Genomic DNA, 6,389 nt, shown 5'->3' with positions numbered 1-6,389 from the left:
CATTAGAATTTTTTAAAATTCTTAATGTTATAAATTTAAAAGTTTGGATATTTTGGGGAATTTAAGTTAAATGGGACAAAAGGAAAGGGAATAGGTAGGTACTTGGGTTATGGATTCATTGGCATGACTAGATTCAACAATTAAATTGGAAGGTTTCTGATTAGACAAAAATCCATCTCTCTTACACACACACACACACACACACACATGAGCGTGCATATGAGGGGGGCTTTTTAAGCAGTAAAAGAGGAGGAACTGATATGATTACAGTGATGATAATACTAAAGAGAACAATCATGTCTACTTAGTGACAGCATCAATTTCAGCTTAAATATTTCTCAGGAGAATGTTTAAAAAAACATCTTTTTCTCTAATAGAAACATGTTCTTTCAAAAATAGATTAGAAACATCACTAGCCACAGATTATTAAACAGATTGTCCCTTGACCCTCATCTAATTCTAGTACCGATTTTCTTTGTATATATATGAACAAAGACACAATCCTTGGTGTATGTGTGTTCTCAGAGTAAAGTTTGGGTGGTTTAGTTCAGGGTAACAGTTATACTAAGCATACATTACAAAACCAATACCTTGACATTCTACATGTTTACATACATTTGAACTTTTGAGTATTCAAGTGTTTGATAAATTAACTCAGGTTCCTCTATGACAATTATTAGTTATGGCTTTACATTTAATTTATACATGCCATTATCATCTTAGTCTAGAGACTAAGGTGCACTTAATCCAGGCCATGATCTTATCAATTGCTTGCTATGCACCTGAAGGCCAAAAAAAATCAATAAAATGGATTGTAAGATAGGAGAGGACAAGCAAATTATTTGAGAAGACACATTCAACAATATGTCTTAATTTCATTTTCTGGAGATATGTTGTTGTTGCTGTTGTTGTAATTTGCCATTGAGTCACTTGTGACTCATAACAACCCTATATATAAGAGCCCTAAATGCCATTCTATCCTGTGCCAACCTCCCTGTCTCAAACACACTCATTCCCACCACTCCAATAACAGAATTGATCCATCTCATTGAAGGTCTTCTTCTGCTATGGCGTTCCTCCTCTCTCCCATAAATGATGCCCCTCTCTAAGGACCAGTCCCTTCTTGCAACATGCCCAAAGTATGTCAGATGAAGCTTCAGAATCATTCACTCCAAGGAGCATTCCGGCTTCACCCTCTCCAAGACAAACCTGTTTGTTCTCCTGGCAGTCCATGGTATATTCAACACTCTTCTCCAGCACCACAGCTCAAAGGATTCAATTCTCTTTCTATCATCCCTATGCACTGTCCAACTCTCCGATGCACAGCATGTAATTGCAAAGACGATAGTCTGGATCAGGTGCACGTTAGTCTCCAGCCTGACATCGTTGCTCTTCAGTACTCTTGAGAGGCCCCTCACAGCTGACTTTCCCAATGCAATTCGTCTCTTGATTTCCTGGCTGCTGGTACCAAGAGTGTTGATTGTGGAACCAAGTAAACTAAAACTGTTAACTGTCTGAATCTCCTCACCATCCATACTGATGCTGCCAATTGGCCCAGTGGTGAGAATCTTTGTTTTCTTGATGTTGAGTTTCAATCCATATTGAAGGCTGCAGACCTTGACTTTCTGCAGCAAACCCTTCAGGTCCTCTTCAATTTCAGCAAACAGGGTTGTGTCATCTGCATAACACAGACTGTTGATGACTCTTCCACCAATTCTGATGCCACATTTCTCCTCATACAGCCCAGCATCTCAGATGATCTGTTCTGCATACAGATTGAAAAGGTATGTAGACAAAATATATCCCTGACAGACCCCTTCTTGATTTTGAACCATGTAGTGTCTCCTTGTTCTGTTCTGATGACTGCCTCTTGGTCCAAGTACAGGTTTTGCATTAGCACAATCAAATGTTCTGGGATTCCCATTCTTCTCAGAGTCAGCCATAGCTTGTTATGATCCACACAGTCAAAAACCTTTGTATAGTCAATGAAGCACAAATAGACATTCTTCTAGTATTCTCTGCTTTCTGCCAAGATCCATCTAACATTACCTATAAAATCCCTAGTACCACGACCTCTTCTAAATCCAGCCTGCACATCTGCACATCAAATGTTTTTGAATCATTTTCAGCACAATCTTGCTTGCATGTGATATTAATGATATTATTCGGTAATTTCTGCACTCTGTTGGGTCACTTTTCTTTGGAATGGGGACACATATAGATCTTTTCCAGTCAGTTAGCCAGCTGGTTGTCCTCCAGATTTCTTGGCACAACTTAATGAACACATCCAATATAGCAACACGTATTATTTTCATAATACAGACTTTAGAAAAGAAAGCACAGACACATCTTTTCTTTTCCCTGTCCCCTCCCCTTTCTCCTCTGCTGACTGTTACAGAAAACTCAGAGATCTCTAACTGAAATTCCTCTCTCCTAATCTTGAGGTGCAGGAGCTCTGGTGGCTAGTGGCAAGAAGCTGTGCTGCAATCTCAAAGGCACTTGGTTAGAGTCCAAGAGCTGCTCCACAGGAGAAGGATGAGCAATCTCCTCTTGTGTGATTAACTGCCTTTGAAAAGCCTCCAAAGAGTCAGCTATGGGTCGATTCAAACTAAATGGTACCACATCAATAAACAATAATCTTGAGGGTAGGAATTCAGGGGCACAATCTATTACTTCTCAGGCTACTAATCAAAGTACCAGGAGTTATAATCTACCCGCTCCTTTGTGGGAGAAAGAGGAACAATCTCTTCCCATAAAGATTCACAGCCTAAAAAAAAAAATAGTCACAGCCTCAGAAAACCTGAAGAAACTCAGAAACTATGAGTTGACATTTTTCAGAGATGATGGTGGTGGATTGGATCTGTGTTTTGCCTTTTTTATTTGGGTTGGTTTGGTTGTGGTTTGTTTTGTTTTGGTTTGGTTTTACATCTTGAGAGTATATGAGAATATCTAGGGAAGCATGAAAGAGGTGTTTATATTTGTAAATTGACATTAGTTTAAAACAATTGAGAGAAACTGTAGCACAGAAAGACTAATTGACTATCATGACCAGAGAACTAAATCCCAAAGAACTAAGCTCTCAATTTGTGCCATCAAGCAAGTCTGCCGTCAGGGACCCTTCCAAAATACTGAAAAGCAATGATGTATTTGAAGAACAAGGTGTGTCTGATTCAGGCCATGATCTTCTCAATCACTTGTTACGCCTTTAAAAACTGGATAATGAATAAGGATGACAGAAGAACTTAAATCTTTGAACAGTGATGTTGGGGAAAAACACTGATTTTCCCAGGGATATTCAAAATAACAAACATACATGTCTTGTAAAAAAGTGCAGCCAGAGTGTTTCTTCAATGCAAAGATGGTGGAGATTTGTCTCTCATAATTAGAGCATGTTGCAAGGAGACACTAGTCTTTGAAAAGTGACATCATGATTGGAAAAGTGGTAAAGGAGAGGAAAACCCTCAAGCAGGTCAACTAACATACTGCCTGCAGTAACATGCTTGTGTGTGTCACAGATTGTGAAGATGACACAGGGTAGGATAGGATAGGATAGGATAGGATAGGATAGGATAGGATAGGATAGGGTTCAAATCTCTGATTCATAGAGTTGAAAAAAGTTGTAATTGACTCGATAGCACCTAACAATAACAACAATGAAGAAGTTATCACTTAATGACTTTTATTTCATGATGACTTCCAAATGTGTCAGATGTCAGAACTGAGCTGCATTGCCAGAAATGTCAATGAGCGATTTTACAAGTCAATCATCACGCCTTTCTTCAAGCATCTCTCCGGGTGTAGTGAAACTTTCAACCTTTCTTCAGCAGCCAAGGGCAATAGTTGTTGAACTACCCAAAGAGTTAAAACTGTATTAAATCAGAGTATGGTTTTGGTCCTGAGAGCTTCCTCATGTCCCCTGCTTCTCATTTACAAAGAGGAACCAAAAAAGCATGCTTTATCTTTAAGTGGAATGGTAGTCTTTATTTCTTTCTCTCATCCACAAATTATCAATGGATTTAAAAATTTTTAAAATAATTTTTGAAAGCTCCAAATAGATATAATTATTTTTATAATATTTTATGTCACTTTTTAAACCTAGAAACTTACAGCCCTTTGAAATCCAAACATTTTCTTTCTAAATCTTGGGATAGGTTGCAAATGGAGCAATGAACACTATTCGGATGAAATTCTCAGGACAGCAGCAAAATAGCTTTTCACCTGTAAGTAAAACACATTCTAAAATTAAATCGAAAATAGCTTTGAGGCTTTCTGTTACTTGAACAAGGCAATCACTAATGAGATAATTGAGAGTTGCCTAAACCTGCTTTTTAAAAAAATATTCAAAATATGTGTAGCATTTTACATCTTCTTTAGACACCAAATCTCTGTAGGTATAACAACATAACTCCTTGACAATTTGTTCAGGAACCAGCACAGACTGCAAATTTATATAGACTATCAGCAATTCCAAATTATTTTCATTCTTTTAATGCTAAACATCTCTTTTTATCCCTTTCACCACTGTATAAAGTTTCTATACAGAAAATGAGTGTTTTTCATTTCAATGACTTAATATGTTATTTTGAGAAACTTTTCAAAATTTCATGACACCTCTTGAAATAGCTAAAGACCCCTGGGGTGCTACAAATCCAAATAATAAAAGTATTAAAAATAGCAAGGGAAAGTCACCTGAACACCAGCTATGGGTGAAATTTTACTTTGGAGTATTCTTATGGAATATGCATATATAAACTTATGCACATACACACTATCATCATCTTTCCTAACACCCACTCCCTCATTTCATCCTAAGCCATTAAACTGATCTTTTTCTAGAATTTTGAAACACTTTCTATTTTCATAGCCTGCAAGGAGTTGTGCTTCTAACTACATCTCTCTGGCAGTTTGAATCCATCAGTGGGTCCTGAGGAGAAAGATAGGCAATTTCCTCCTCTGTGATTTTCAGCCTCAGAAAACTGGTGGAGAGTAAACTACAAGCACATTCTCACTTGATAGCAATCGGTTGTTTCTGTACTGATAATTTGATAGCATCTCATTTTTTTCAGATGTTATTTCATTAACCTTTGGATTCTTGGAAATAATAAGTAAAAAACAATTAAGTAAGGGTAGAGCAACATGGCAAAGTGTGCAGTGGTTTCATTTACTACCCCAGTAACCAATTCACTGAACAATGCATGAGACAGTCCTGACAGAAACTCATCTACAAACCCTGTAACATGTATAAAATGTTCAAAGCCGAGTCTGCCATGGTAATGATAATAATTACATGACAATGTATGAAACATCATTATTATTTTGCCAACATCATTGTTAGCAATTTGCAGCTTGTATAATATATCTATTATCAAGCTGCTTATTAGCTGTCAATAGGTTGTCCCTTTAGTAAAAATAACATTGCTAAATTCTTTCTTGTTTGCCACTTGGTTAAATCAATCATTTATTCCACTTCTATCCTTGACAGTATAACAGATAAAATTCTTTTTTCATGAATAGGAAGACCCAATATTGTGAAAATGACAATCCTACCAAAAACAATCAACATTTTCAGTGAGACCAAATTCCTTTTTCAAGGAGATTGAAAGGAAAATTATCAAATTTCTTTGGAGAGGCAAAAGACTTCAAATAAGCAAAACACTTATGAGAAACAAAAATGAGGTTGAAGGCATAGCACTTGAACTCAAAACCTACTACACAGCAATAGTAACCAAAACATTGTGGTACTGCTACAATGACGGGCACATAGACCAATGGAACAAAATTGAGAACCCAGAAATAGATCCAGCTATTTATGGTCAAATGATATTCAACAAGGAAATCAAAGCTATCAAATGGGAAAATGATAACCGCTTCAATAAATGGTGCTGGCAAAACTGGACTTCCACCTGCAGAAACCTGATAGGATCCACATCTCACACCATACACAAAAATGGACGCAAAGTGGATCAGATACCTGGGAAAAAAGTCCAAAACCATAACGTTCACAAATAAACAGAAGATTTCAAAGAGCATCCCAAGAGGATAATGCAAAATATTATCATTAAATGAACAAAGAGCTAGAGCCAGAGGGAAAAAAGGGAAGAACTCATTCAGCAGTCTCAAGCTGAGGGAACTGAAGAACAAATTCAAATCTCAAGTTGCAATACTGAAAGATGTAATGGGCACATTATTAAATGATCCAGGAGGCATCAAAAGAAGGTGGGGGGAAATGCACAGAATCACTGTTCCAAGAAAGATTGTTCAACACAGAAAAATTTCCAGAAGTACCATACAAACAAGAGTCAATGGTGATGAAATATAAAGTTCAGGCAGAAATGAAGACATTGGCAAAAAATAGGGCCCAAGTGCAGTCCTGAATGTGCTCAACAGTT

At 37.1% G+C, this 6,389-nt stretch overlaps 1 pseudogene; it reads right to left on the bottom strand.

Annotated features, from left to right (window-relative positions):
* Positions 1–6,389, bottom strand: part of LOC102865022 — a 44,570-nt pseudogene that overhangs the window by 18,259 nt on the left and 19,922 nt on the right.

Source organism: Elephantulus edwardii, unplaced genomic scaffold (genome assembly GCF_000299155.1).
Source record: "Elephantulus edwardii isolate Elephantulus edwardi_28Jun2011 unplaced genomic scaffold, EleEdw1.0 scaffold00111, whole genome shotgun sequence".
In the NCBI taxonomy this organism is placed as follows: Eukaryota; Metazoa; Chordata; class Mammalia; order Macroscelidea; family Macroscelididae; genus Elephantulus; species Elephantulus edwardii.
The sequence above is the reverse complement of the archived record's forward strand: the minus strand, read 5'-3'. Positions and strand labels throughout refer to the sequence as shown.